Source organism: Bubalus kerabau, chromosome 9, assembly GCF_029407905.1.
Source record: "Bubalus kerabau isolate K-KA32 ecotype Philippines breed swamp buffalo chromosome 9, PCC_UOA_SB_1v2, whole genome shotgun sequence".
In the NCBI taxonomy this organism is placed as follows: Eukaryota; Metazoa; Chordata; class Mammalia; order Artiodactyla; family Bovidae; genus Bubalus; species Bubalus kerabau.
The window spans coordinates 47613020-47627416 of record NC_073632.1 but is presented as its reverse complement, the minus strand read 5'-3'; the positions used below and the strand labels follow the sequence as shown (position 1 = coordinate 47627416).

The 14397-nt window shown below is 42.4% G+C and overlaps 1 long non-coding RNA gene across 2 annotated transcripts in view; it reads left to right on the top strand.

Moving 5' to 3' along the window:
- LOC129619814 (uncharacterized) overlaps nucleotides 1–14397 on the top strand; it is a 95197-nt gene that overhangs the window by 27711 nt on the left and 53089 nt on the right. Inside the window, exon 2 of one of the 2 annotated variants that reach the window (XR_008698165.1) lies at nucleotides 9734–9894. The exons of the other annotated variant lie outside the window; for it this stretch is intronic. This is a non-coding gene — a long non-coding RNA (uncharacterized LOC129619814). The remainder of the gene's footprint in view (nucleotides 1–9733; nucleotides 9895–14397) is intronic. 2 annotated transcript variants of the gene reach the window in all.

The following is a 14397-nucleotide window of genomic DNA, read 5'->3' as shown; positions in this document are numbered from 1 at the left end:
TCCCTGGGTCGGGAAGATCCCCTGGAGAAGGAAATGGCAATCCACTCCAGTACTATTGCCTGGAAAATCCCATGGACAGAGGAGCCTGATAGGCTACAGTCCATGGGGTCGCAAAGAGTCGGACACGACTGAGCAACTTCACTTTCACTTTCAAGAATCATGCAGATATAGAACTAAGAGTTGAAAGAGGATACAGAGCTTTGTAACTTAGCAGTAAATATCTTACTTAAACATTAGTATTTACTGTGCAAGTGTTTTTATGTTTTTGTTTCTTCTGTGCTTCTTAAAGGAGGTTACATTTTTATTTTAAAGGGTGGACTAAAAAATACAGTGAATGTATTAATACTACAGTCCAAACAGGAGACAGAAATCACACAGCAACTTCTACAAAGAAAGTTAACCATAAAGAATTATTGAAAGGGAATTGGAGTAACCATGAGTTTGGCTCAGCATTGGAAGAGGTAAAGGTAGCACTAAAGGAAAACAGGAATAGAAGCACAGGGAGCAGCTATCATCCCTAGGGCTGAGACAGAACATTCAGGAAGAGGTCACCTCCTCTCAGGGTCGAGGTCTGTACCTCCTCATTGGAGAGGGTATGCCTGTCCAGGTGTGTTCCCTGGATGGTAGAAAAGTTCATCAGGGGCCATATTGGTGAAGCATTGCAGAACCTGTTCTCTGGAGTGCTGAGGAAGCCATCCGTAGAATGGGGTACCGGGCCCCAGACTCACTGCAAAGCTACCCAATGGGGTGCCCATTTGAGCATTCTATTATGAAGCTTCCAGTGGAGGTTCCAACAGAAGTCATTCACGGGGAGATGCCCAGAGAAGCTGCCCACAGGAAGACACTACTGCTGTGGCTACCTGGCATTGCAGGAAAAGCCATGCCCACTGCATGTTCCTAATGACCCCGTGTACTAGAACCTGGAAGAAAGCCACTTCTCACAGTGTCCCTTCAAGACCCTTTGCCGACACAACTTAACACCACATTAGCTGTCAAAGAGAACTGCTTTTCCACTATTGTCAAGCAAGTAATGAAGAGTCAATTTGGAACCAAGAGGCAACAGAATGATACCAGTCATAATGAACTAAGCTGATGGTTGGAAACTTGGACTGTACCCGTGTTCATTCCCAGTCAGAAGTCCCAGATTTTCCTATCAGAGAGCCAAGTTCATGCAAGAAGCTTGAGCTGCTGATAAGACAGCTGAGTGAGTGGCCTTCACCTCCTTTGGGTGCAGTATCTCTTAGGAAAGCTCACTGGCTTTCCATAAGAATCATTTCTTCTCTGCCCCAAGGCAGGCTGGGCCACATGGGTCTTCTGGGTCTTATGATTTAAAACGTGCATATAGCAATACAAAATACCTTTGAGTGTATTGAAGTAAAGACTGAATTAAGAATGCTGCATATGTGCTTAGTAGCTAAATAAATACCAATGATGGTTTTTAAGTTTCTGCAACTTCCTCTTTGACAACGTAGTGATCAAGGGTCTGGGCTCTGAGCCATTTACTGTGTAACCTTGGGAAAATCATGTCACCTCTCTGTGACTCAATTTCCCCATCTGTAAAGTGCATATAATGATAGTACTTCAGAGGTTTGTTGGGAGGATTGAGTGAGTTACTATATGTAAAGCTCTTAGGAGGGAGTAGCACATAGCAAGCACTCTATATGTTATATATTATTATTAATATTTGAAAAAAAAATTGCGAACAGTAGCAGTCAGACCCCTTTATGCTAGACCCCTCCAGGTCCCCTCCAGTCTCCCCACACTCCTTCCTTAGAATTTTGACCTTCCTCACAAGTGCTGCCCCTGAGGGGCACGTGGGCATGGTGTAACCACTGCGTCCTGCTGGGGAGCCCATCAGTTCCACTGATCAATAGGTCACAAGCTTGCTCTTCTATCTTCAACACTGGACAGAAAGGCTGAAAGCCAAAACAAGTAAACTTGCCCCCACATAACTGATCCAAACAGCTTGGGGCCTGGCAGTACCAGCGAAAGAGCTTGCAAAGAAAAACAACCAAAAACAACGCACAGGCTTGTCTTTGTCATGGCTGACCCTGCTCGCAGCCAGGCGCGGAAACAGAGCAGCTTTATGAGAAAATGCCTTTCTTTCCACGCGGTAATTGAATCCAGTTGTGGATTGAGGTTGTACATTAGTGGGGTTTAAGAAAGGTTTGCCTCTTAGATACATCTACTTCAGTTGAACGAACGTTTATTTCTTGTTAAGAACGTTTAAATTCTTGTTAAGCAGGGTAGCACCCACGGACAATATAACCCTCTGGAATCTGGCTCTCATACTCATCCTACAGATATGCTGGGAATCTTTTAGGCTCTTCAAAAACTAAATCTCTTGGGTGGAATCCAAGACACCCCTCTGGATACTGCATTCTGCTTTTAGAAAACAGTGCTAGGGGCAGTTTTAGGGTGACAGAATGTTTGGATCGCAGTAGATTGACTTCAACGTAATTCCTCTTCGAGGGGGCTCTCCTGGTCTGATTCTCATCTTTCTCCTGGAGAATCCATAAAGGGGAAGAGTTTGCCTGTGGCTAGAGCAAGATGGATCAGAGTCAGATTTGGTTGCATCTTTTACTGTGGCTATTGCCGCCTGCTGACAACATGCTTCACTCTGTTAATAAAATGAAACAGTCCCTGTTCTAACAACTGCCACCCACGTCAGGACAGTAAGTCTTACACCACCCTGCTGGAGTCCTGCCCTGGAGCCCCTCAAGGGCACAGATTCAAAGGTCTTAGCCAGAAGCTCTTCAGTAAAGCCTGCTTTTTAAAAAAAAAAATTGTTAAATTACTTTGGTAGTTTTGTAATGATGAAATAGTCCATGTGGGAAGTAGAGTGAAATATGGGTTAAGTTTAAAAAAGTGAAGTTTCTTGTATAGATGGAAAAACAAAGGACATTGCTGGGCATCTGTTGTGTGCATGGGACTCCAGCGTGCAAGGCTCACGTGTGTGGCACAGTCTCTCCTGTCCTCAGGTAACTTATAAGCTTCTGTCTTCTAGTTTCTCCCTGGGAAAGGCTTTTCCACCATATCCATCAGCTTTTGCTGGGCTAGGAATAAACGGCTCATTCAAACACCAAAGAGAGTTGACTAAAGGGACAGTCAGGTCTCTCTGGTTGTTAAGTAGCTCAATGAAGCCCTCTCTGTCACTGGAATTTGGAAGGATTGGGATGGTCTGTCAGCAGCTAATATACACAGCAGTTATGAGGGGAAGGCTTGTCTCCAGGCCTCCCCGGAGCTCTCCCCTTCACCACCTGCCGCCCAGCTCGATCACAAGCCCCCATGTCACTTGGTCTGTGCGAAGGAGTGTGAGGTGTAAGCTTCCAGAAAAGGTTTCCCCTAGAAATCCATGGGGCCATTCTGGGTCCACTGTCACAGCTGAAAAGATGGAAGGTGCAAGAGAAAGACTTTAGTACTGTGAAATCTTTGTTGATTTTTCCTAAGATTGAATGGGAAAGAGAGAAGAAAATGTGAAGACAAAAGAAAATTACTTCTGCGAATGAAATCCTGTGCTGTTTATATGAGCCCAAAGGTTCTTTACTAATCACCGAGCACCTAGCTGCGCTGCCCCCGGGGTGGGCGTAGAACACTATAATGCCTGAGACCCAGCCCCAGGTCTGCTTCAGGACCAGACTATGGCCAAAGGCCCTCCCCACCCCTATATTACTGTTCTAGGCTGTGTAACAAATAATCACAAACATGATGGCTGAACACAATAGATATGTATTCTCTCATAGTTCCAGAGGGCAGAAGTCTGATATCAAGCTGTGGGCATGGCCATGCTGCCTCCAGGAGTTTTAGGGAAGACTCCTTCTTTGCCTCTCTAGCTTCTGGTGACACCAGGCACTCCTTGGCAGATGCTGCATCACCCCCATCTCTGCCTTTGTCTTCACATGGCTTTCTCCTATTCTCTCTGTGTCTTCTCTTCTGTCTCTTATAAAGGCACTTGTCATTGGATTATGATGCACTGGGATAATCCAGATTAAATTTAAGATCCTCTAATTACATCTGCAAAGACCCTCTTTCCAAATAAGGTCACATTCATAGTTCTAAGAGTTGGGACGTGGACATATCTTCTGGAGTATCACCACTCATCCCACTCCATGCCCATCCCCACCCTCATCTTCGCTCTCTCCCTGCCTCTGGATCCTCGTACTAAATCTAGAAACATGTCCAAGTTGCCTCATCAAAAGAAAAATAAATTCTTTTTATCCCATTATCCTTGTCAAGCCCTGTCATCCATCCTTTTTTCCTTCACTCAGCTCTCAAACTCCTCTAGAGAGTACTCTGTATTTGCTACATCCATTTCTGACTTACCACTTAATTTTTTCTCCACTTACTTTTTAAAAGCAATTTATTATGATATATTTCAAGCATAGGAAAATGTAGAGAATAATACAACTTTTGAAATGTTTAAATTTTTCTCCTACTTTTTTGTGGTAAAATATGACATAAAATTTGCCATGTAAGCCATATTTAAATGTACTATTACATTTAAATTTAATTTCTGAGTGTATAGGAAACACTTGGGCTTCTGAGATGGCCCAGTGGTAAAGGATCCGCCTGCCAATGCAGGAGACACAGGAGATGCAGGTTCAATCCCTGGGGTGGGAAGATCCCCTGGAGGAGGAACTGGCAATCCACTCCAGTGTTCTTGCCTGGAGAATTCCATGGCCAGAAAAGCCTGGCGGGCTACAGTTCACAGGGTCACAGAGAATCAAGCACAACTCAGTGACTCTGCATGCACACATGCATAGTAAACACTTAGAAACTATTTATGTTATCAATTTAACTAAATGTTATATTTCAATTACATTATACTACTACAGTCACATTAATTACACCCAATGTCATTTTCAGCGTGTTTTTTGTGCTTTGACTCACACTTCTGTTCTTAATTGTCCTCTCAAAGATCACCAGCTTCCATCCTCCACCTTCTCAGCCCCTTTGCCAAAGTGGATAGTACTGACCACTTCCCTCCTAAATCTCTTTCGTCAGCTTTCCAGACCCCTGCTCTCTTCCTGTTCAACAATTTATCTAAGCCCTTCTCCAACTGCTCCCTGAGGCAGGGTCTTCAAGGACCTGCCTGGTGCCCCTTAGCTTTGGTTGCTCGCTTGGTTCCTTCCATGTTCTCATCCAATGTTACTGCTTCAACCAACTCCTTAATTCAGATAGCTCATTTAAGCTGAAGCTTGGACCAAAAGCTTAGCTAATAGCTTAAGCCTCCAAGGCCTTGTCATCTTCTGATCTCCACCTGCATGTCCCATTAACACCTCAAACTCAGTGCGTCCCAAAGGAGACTCATGATCTTTTCTTTCAAACCTATGCTCCCCCTGCCGTATATTCTCTCCACATCTCTCCATGTCACCACCATCTTCCCACTCACCCAGTGCAGAAATATTGGCACCATCTTTGCCCTCCATATATATTCTGACTCTGTAATTTTTATCTCTGCTATAGCTCTGCCACCTCACCCTACCCCCATGACATCTTTTGCATTCCCTGCTTCCCTTCTTTAGCCTGGGAGACGATAGTGGACCTCTCTCAGGTTTCCCTGTGTCTACTATCTATCTTCTACTCCATTTCACACATGGTTAATACACTAGTCTCCCTAAAATACAGTTCTCATCAGAACCTCAGTAGCTCCCACTGTTTTGAGAATAAAGCCTAACCTCCTCAGCTGAGCCTTGAAGGTCCTCCCTGAACTGGTGCTGACTCTCCTGACCGCCACATACCCTTTGCTCCAGCCAAAGACATGAACTGTCTGCCCTCTGGACACATCCCACGCTTCCTTCCTTACCTATCTCCATTCAAAATATGGGTTTCATAGTCTTTTAAAAGACCTCTTTTCTTTTCGTTAAAATATGAGTATCAAAATAAGAGATACTGACCAAAGAGAAGATTGCCAAATTCCACAAAGTGGAATCACCCACCTCCTATTTCCTGTACCAAACAGAAAACACACTGCAGCTTATTCTTATCTGATAGGGTTACAAACAGAGTTTTGTTTGCTCATGAAATTCACCAGCTTGGAGTAGAACCATCACGTTTTGAGAACTCAAACATTTTCTTAGTGACTCACCTGTTGGGGAAAGCATCAACTTTCCTGCTCCCAATTTCTGTAACAGAAAAGGGACTCTGGTAGCAGATAAGGTAGTAACAAAAGCTATCACTTCAAACCTGAAATCTTGTGACCAAGAGTTCCAAGAAGTCAAACTGTGCTAAAGATGTGATGCAGAAATTAAAAGGAAACTTTAGCCTGTAGAAATCCCTGGAGGAACAGAGGGGAAAGAGACCATAAGGTGCTTCAATGGGTGCTTATTTCTCCTGTATTTCAGTACCCAAGCCCTTGACCATACCAGGAGATGGCATCAGAATGTTTCTAAGAATCCCACACACACACCTCATCAGTCCAGGCACACCAAAAGAAAATAGCCCTTTTGGAAAACGTAGGTGTGGCATCCTTTAATCCATTTGAAAAGACCTAAGTGGTATATCTTTCGGGCTTCCTTGGTGGCTGAGACAGTAAAGAATCTGCCGGCAATGTGGGAGACCTGGGTTCAATCCCTGGGTTGGGAAGATCCCCTGGAGGAGGGCATGGCAACCCACTCCAGTATTCTTGCCTGGAGAATCCCCACGGACCGAGGAGCCTGGCGGGCTACAGTCCATGGGGTCACAAAGACTGGGACACGACTGAGTGACTAAGCATAGTATATCTTTCCATATATACAGTATCTGAAATTTTAGACTCTTCTTTTGGATTACTTCTCCACTTAATGCTATTTCTGCCCCTGTGGCCTTTGGGATGTTCAAAAGCAAACTGAGGCTGCAGCTTCCGAGACTCAAAAGCCCTTTGAGCGCTAAAAGCCCTTAAAAATTCAATTAAACACAAGTTTAGGAAACTTTTATGTTTTCTTGTCTGAGAAAGATATTCTGGTATATACAACCTAGGCTTGAATCTCTTGGTGGGAGCCACTAATTGTGTCACCTGGGAGAGGTATTTTACTGCCTTCAGCCTCAGCATATTCATCTATAAAATGGGATTATTAAGATTACTTTTCAGAATTGTTATAAGGACTAAAAATAATAATATTATTATTATTATTATTATTATTATTATAAAAATAAAAGCTCAAGACCTGGCATTTAAAAAGTTCTCATTATAGTAAAATTATTTTTAACACTGTAAATTTGGGTGAAGAGGAAGACTAGCTAGTTCAAGTAAAATCCATTGTGTTTATAAGACACATGAGAGATTTTTCTTTAAAGACAAAAAAAAAACCAACAACTGTAGTATTAGATAGGCTACTGTGTACCCTTCAGATCTGTTTCCATTTAATATTCTTATTTATTTAGTATTCTTTTGATCATTCCTTTTTAAAAGCAAAATAAAATGCAAGGAGCATTTCACTATTTCCTGTGTTAGATGTTCCCATCATGGACCTTGATTCCCAGAACAGAGCTTGATTTTCATCTAAGGGTCCCCCTCCCCAACTTTTAGCTCCTGTGGACTGGCTGAGGCTTCACCCCCAGCTCCAGGACTGGAACAAGTGGCCCAGAGATAGCCAGTCAAAATATCACATTCTCTAACCACAGTCATTGATTCAGAGCATGTGACCTATGTCAATCCAATGAAAGGGTCACAAAAGAACTTGAGGAGCCCCTGGGAAGACACTCTCTTTCCTGCAGTAGACAGACGGAAGAGGGTGTGACGCTGAGGCTGCTGCAGCCCTTTTGTCACCACGTGGCAGTTGGTCAGGAAGCCTGCGCAAAGGAAGGCAGGCTGAGCAATGGAGAGAGCTCAAAGGTCAAAACAGTATGTAATTTGAGCACAGGAGAGGGGAAAGTCCAGACTGAAATGGCAGAAGGGGCAAAGCATGAAGGAATTAAAGGGTGAAAGGGCAGAGAGAGAGGAGGGGAGCCTGGAGAGGGAAAGGATGGATAAGATAAGTTAACAGGGGGAAAGGACAGGAGCAGCTTCTCCAGTTGATGAGGTCCATCTCTTCCTGTCCTCCACCATCTTCTTTTTCTTCTTCTTCTGCACCTTCTTCTCTATCTTCTCTATCAAGGTCCTCCTCTATCACAGAAGTTCAGTTACTTGTGTAGGGGAGGAAAAATATTTTTCCCCCACCCTTCTAGTCTCTTGCTTAAGAACCCCTGTAATAAGAGAGAGATTAATAAGAGGAAAACAAATTTAATTGCAAAAATATATATTAACAGTAGCCCCACAAAGATATGAGACTCAAAAACATGACCAAAAACATTGATAACTTTTAGACAAACAGTAAGGTCTGTCTAGTCAAGGCTATGGTTTTTCCAGTGGTCATGTATGGATGTGAAAGTTGGACTGTGAAGAAAGCTGAGCACCGAAGAATTGATGCTTTTGAACTGTGGTGTTGGAGAAGACTCTTGAGAGTCCCTTGGACTGCAAGGAGATCCAACCAGTCCATCCTAAAGGAGATCAGCCCTGGGTGTTCATTGGAAGGACTGATGCTAAAGCTGAAACTCCAATACTTTGGCCACCTCATGCGAAGAGTTGACTCATTGGAAAAGACTCTGATGCTGGGAGGGATTGGGGGCAGGAGGAGAAGGGGACGACAGAGGATGAGATGGCTGGATGGCATCACCAACTCGATGGATATGAATTTGGGTGGACTCCGGGAGTTGGTGATGGACAGGGAGGCTTGGCGTGCTGCGGTTCATGGGGTCGCAGAGTCGGACATGACTGAGCGACAGAACTGAACAAAACAAAGGGATTTGAGTTTGGGCTAGTAAATTGGTGCTGATGTAACAAGGCTTATTTCTATAGCCTTTGCAGCCCTAAATTCCCGATCTCAGATGACAAGGATGTTTTCTGCATTCCTGGTCAGGGAAGGGTACCTTTCACATGGGAGACTTGTCTTCTGCCTTCAAGAGGGCACAAGAGGGTCAGAGTGTCCTTCTGTGTCCTGCTGTTTCTAAAATTCCTTTAATTCAAAATAGTCAATTCCAAAGTGGTATATTTTGGGGTGATATATTCTGAATTGGTATACTAGCTATTAAAAATGTACAACCTCCTTGGTACAGCTTTCTTCTTGGAATTTATTCAAAGGATATTATAAAGAGCATGCACAAAGATTTGTGTGCAAGGGCATTCACTGGATGTTATTTGAGGGAACAGAAACTTGTGAATAATATAAATGTCCTATAATACATGTGGATAATACTTATCCATTTTGTGTTTGTGTGCATATGTATATATATGTAACATGTACATATGTAATATATACATATGTACTATATATAATATATATTTTATACACTCACCCAGTCTGAGAGGAGATACTCAAAAATGTTATCAACAGTAATTGTCTGGTGGTGATTATAGGAGGTATTTGTTTAAGTTTTCCATTAGCTTACCTCTATGTTCTAATTTATTCTACTAAAAACATGTATTATTTGTGGCATGAAAAAGAAAAAATAACCAAGTGTCAAGATTTCAACCAGGGTAGAGCTCAGCTACTGCTGATTTGTTACCCGGAGCTGTTCCTGAGAGCCAGGTAGGGGGCCTCCAGCCCATCCCCAGGCAGAGGCACCACCTGTGGCCCTCCTCTGGGACTGACTTAGACTGCAGCTGCAAAGCTGAGCTTGGTGCCAGAAGCCTCCCCTCTGCTGAAAAGGGGCACATAGCACATGCAGACTTTACTCACTGGGCCCAAGTCGTCCCCCTCTCCTGTTTTCCTTCCAGGCAAACAGACTGCGGCCCAAGCACCAGGTGTGCCGGGAGTGAGCTCACCAGGAGCAGGGTGGTGACAGTGGAAGGCTCTCCTGAGCACCTCCCTGGCCTCATTAGCACCTCACTCACTGCTGGGGACAAGAGCACTAAGATGAAAAAGCCCCTTCACGGAGGTAATTATACCTGTGGGGGAAAGACAGTTTTCTTTTTTTTTTTTAATTGAAATATAGTTGATTTACAAAATTGTGCTAGTTTCAGGTACACCACATAGTGATCTAATATTTTTGCAGATTATACTCCATTATAGGTTATTACAAGATAATGAATATAATTCCTTGTTGCTTATCTATTTTATATATGGTACTTTGAATCCATTAATCCTATATCCCTAATTTGTCCCTCCCTACTTCCTTCTCCCCTTTGGTAACCATTGTTTTTCTGTATCTGTGAGTCTGTTTTACATATACATTTGTTTGTATTATTTTGTTTAGATTCCACATATAGTGATATCATCCAGCATTTGTCTTTCTCTGACATTTCTCTAAGCATAATATTCTCTAGGTCCATCCACATTGCTGCAGATGGCAGCATTTCATTCTTTTTTATGGCTGAGTGAGTGATATTCCACATATATATATGTGTATACATATATATACATATACCACATCTTCTTAATCTGGTAGTCTGTTGATTGGGCACTTGGGTTGCTTTCTGGTCCTGGCTATTGCAAATAGTGCTTCTATAAACACTGGGGGCATGTATCTTTTCAAATTAGTGTTTTTGTTTTTTCTGGCTATATACCCAAGGGTAGAATTGCTGGGTCATATGGTAGTTCTATTTTTAGTTTTTTTAAGGAACTTCCATACTTAGTTTCCATAGTGGCTGCAATGCCCTTTTGTCCACATTCTCTCCAGCATTTGTTATTTGCAGATTTTTTGATGATAGCCACAGGACTGGAAAAGGTCAGTTTTCATTCCAATCCCAAAGAAAGGCAATGCCAAAGAATGCTCAAACTACCGCACAATTGCACTCATCTCACATGCTAGTAAAGTAATGCTCAACATTCTCCAAGCCAGGCTTCAGCAATACATGAATCGTGAACTTCCTGATGTTCAAGCTGGTTTTAGAAAAGTCAGAGGAACCAGAGATCAAATTGCCAACATCCATTGGATCATCAAAAAAGCAAGAGAGTTCCAGAAAAACATCTACTTCTGCTTTATTGACTATACCAAAGCCTTTGACTGTGTGGATCACAATAAACTGTGGAAAATTCTTCAAGAGATGGGAATATCAGACCACCTGACCTGCCTCTTGAGAAATCTGTATGCAGGTCAGGAAGCAACAGTTAGAACTGGACATGGAACAACAGACTGTTTCCAAATAGGAAAAGGAGTACGTCAAGGCTGTATATTGTCTCCCTGCTTATTTAACTTATATGCAGAGTACATCATGAGAAACGCTGGACTGGGAGAAGCACAAGCTGGAATCAAGATTGCTGGGAGAAATATCAATAACCTCAGATATGCAGATGGCACCACCCTTATGGCAGAAAGTGACGAGGAACTCAAAAGCCTCTTGATGAAAGTGAAAGAGAAGAGTGAAAAAGTTGGCTTAAAGCTCAACATTCAGAAAACGAAGATCATGGCATCTGGTCCCATCACTTCATGGGAAATAGATGGGGAAACAGTGGAAACAGTGTCAGACTTTATTTTGGGGGACTCCAAAATCACTACAGATGGTGACCGCAGCCATAAAATTAAAAGACGCTTACTCCCTGGAAGGAAAGTTATGACCAACCTAGATAGCATATTGAAAAGCAGAGACATTACTTTGCCAACAAAGGTCCCTCTAGTCAAGGCTATGGTTTTTCCAGTGGTCATGTATGGATGTGAGAGTTGGACTGTGAAGAAGGCTGAGCGCCGAAGAATTGATGCTTTTGAACTGTGGTGTTGGAGAAGACTCTTGAGAGTCCCTTGGACTGCAAGGAGATCCAACCAGTCCATTCTGAAGGAGATCAGCCCTGGGATTTCTTTGGAAGGAATGATGCTAAAGCTGAAACTCCAGTACTTTGGCCACCTCATGCAAAGAATTGACTCATTGGAAAAGACTCTGATGCTGGGAGGGATTGGGGGTAAGAGGAGAAGGGGATGATAGAGGATGAGATGGCTGGATGGCATCACCAACTCGATGGACATGAGTCTGAGTGAACTCCGGGAGATGGTGATGGACAGGGAGGCCTGGCGTGCTACGATTCATGGGGTTGCAAAGAGTCAGACACGACTGAGTGACTGAACTGAACTGAACTGATGATAGCCATTCTGATGGGTGTGAATTGATACCTCATTGTGGTTTTGATTTACATTTCTCTATATTCAGTGATATTGAACATTTTTTCACGTGCCTATTAGCCATCTGTTTGTCTTTGGGAAAATGTCTGTTTAGGTTTCTGCTCATTTTTTGACTGGGTTGTTTTACCTTTTTTAAAAAAAAAATATTGAGTTGTATGGGCTGTTTGTATATTTTTTATATTAACCCATTGTCATTCACATCATTTGGAAATATTTCCTTCCATTCTGTAGGTTGTCATTTTGTTTTGTTGATGGTTTCCTTTGCTATGCAAAAGCTTTTAAGTTTGATTAGGTCTCTCTCTCTCTCTTTTTTTTTTTTTTTTTTGCTTTTACCTCTTTGCCTTAGGAGACTGATCCAAGAAAATATTGCTATGATTTATGTCAAACTGAAGGACTTTCTCTAACATTTCTTATAGTACAGGTCTACTGGGGATCAATTATTTCAGTTTTTGTCTGTCTTAAAAAGTCTTTCTTTTGCATTCATTTTTTTGAAAGATACTTTTGCTGGGTATAGAATTATAGGTTGACAATATTTTTCTTTCTGTACTTCAACATTATTGTTCTTCCTGTCTTGTTACTTGCTTTGTTTCTGACAAGAATTCTCATATCATCCTTATCTTTGTTCCTCTTTTTATGTCATAAAATTTTCCTCCGTTTTTAGATTCTCTTTTTATCACTGGTTTTGAGAGATTTGAGTATGATGTGCCTTGGTTTAATTTTTTTCAAATTTCTCTTGTTTGAATTTTACCTTGTTCATTATTTTTTAAATATTCTTTTTATTTTATTTTTGGCTATGCTGGGTTTTTGTGGCTTTGTGTGGGCTTTTCTCTAGTTACAGCAAGCAGGGGCTACTCTCCAGTTGCAATGCAAGGGCTTATTGTAGTGGCTTCTCTTGTGGTGGAGCATAGGTTCTAGGCACACGTGCTTCAATAGTTTCAGCACACAGGCTCAGTAGTTGTGGCAGGCAAGTGGAATCTTCCCAGACCAGATATTGAACCCATGTTTCCTGCATTGACAGGTGGATTCTTATTCACCTGTGCCACCTGGGAAATCCAATATTTTAAAATATTCTTGAATGTTGTTCTGGCACATCATAAGTTACTTGGAAATAGTTTGATCCTTTCAAGTCTTTCTTTTAAGCTTAAAAGGACCAGAACAAGTTTAGTCTAAGGCCCCACAACTGAGGCAATACCCTTCTAAGTACTTTACTCAGTGCCCCACTAATTATAAGATTTTCAACTCTGGTTGGTGGGAAAGGGCTCCATTCCCTGTCCTTTATGATCTCTAGGGATTGTTCCCTCTAATCCTTTTGGATAATTCTTTCCCTGGCCTCATGTAGTTCCCTTATATGCATCTACTTATCAGTATACACCTGAAGACTCAAAGGAGTTCTGTAGAACTCCAGCATTCTCTGTGTAGCTCTCTTCTCCAATATCCCACTCTGTGAATTCTAACTTCACTAGTCTCCTTGGGATCCCAACACCATCTTCCCTATTAAGGAATACTTCTGGGTTCCACCAGTATTCCCTTTCCTAATGCTATGGCCTGAAATTCTCTCCAGGCAGTAAGCTAGGGGCAATCCTCATTGCCCCCTGCCCCCCTCACAAATCACTGTCATGCACTGCCTGCTGTCCAATGTCTGAAAATCATTTGGTTCAAACAGTTGGTCAGGTTTTTCACTTGATTCCAAACCCAGATTTTAGTGTGCATTTTCTGGAATTCCTGGAATCATGGATGTTAGCTCTTAGGTGGGCTTTTTAGAAATCATCTAAGTCCATACCTCCCATTTACCAGAGAAGAAACTGAGACAGGAGAAGGGAGCTGCCCAAGTTTGTGGCAGACTCTGAACTGGGCCAGGTCTCCTGACTTCTGATGGAAGTTGTTTTCAAAGAAGTAAGCTCGTGGGAGAAAAGGAAAAAAACTAACTTCAAATAAAGACTTCTTTGTGTCAAAGAGAAAGTCGAGTCAAGTTGCTCTCAGCGTCTCACTATCTTCCTCATTTCAACATTTGCTGGGTTTTGTGCCTTTAGTGTTGGCCCCTTACCTCAGTTTCTACGTTGATAATGTAGAGGCTTCAGTTCCCTCCATATGTTCTCTATCGAGTCAGTCTCCTAGAATAATTGAAGGATATTATCATGGAATCTCAGAACCAGCAAGAGGAAGAGGCAGAGAGTTCATACCCCAAACACTTCCCAAGGGAGCCTGAAGATCATCTGAGCCAAAATACCATCTTATAAACAAGGAAACGGGAACAGACAGCTTCACTGGTTCACCCAGACAGGGCTAAGGTCTTGATTTTGCACTCAAGATGCCCACCTCTGAAAAATT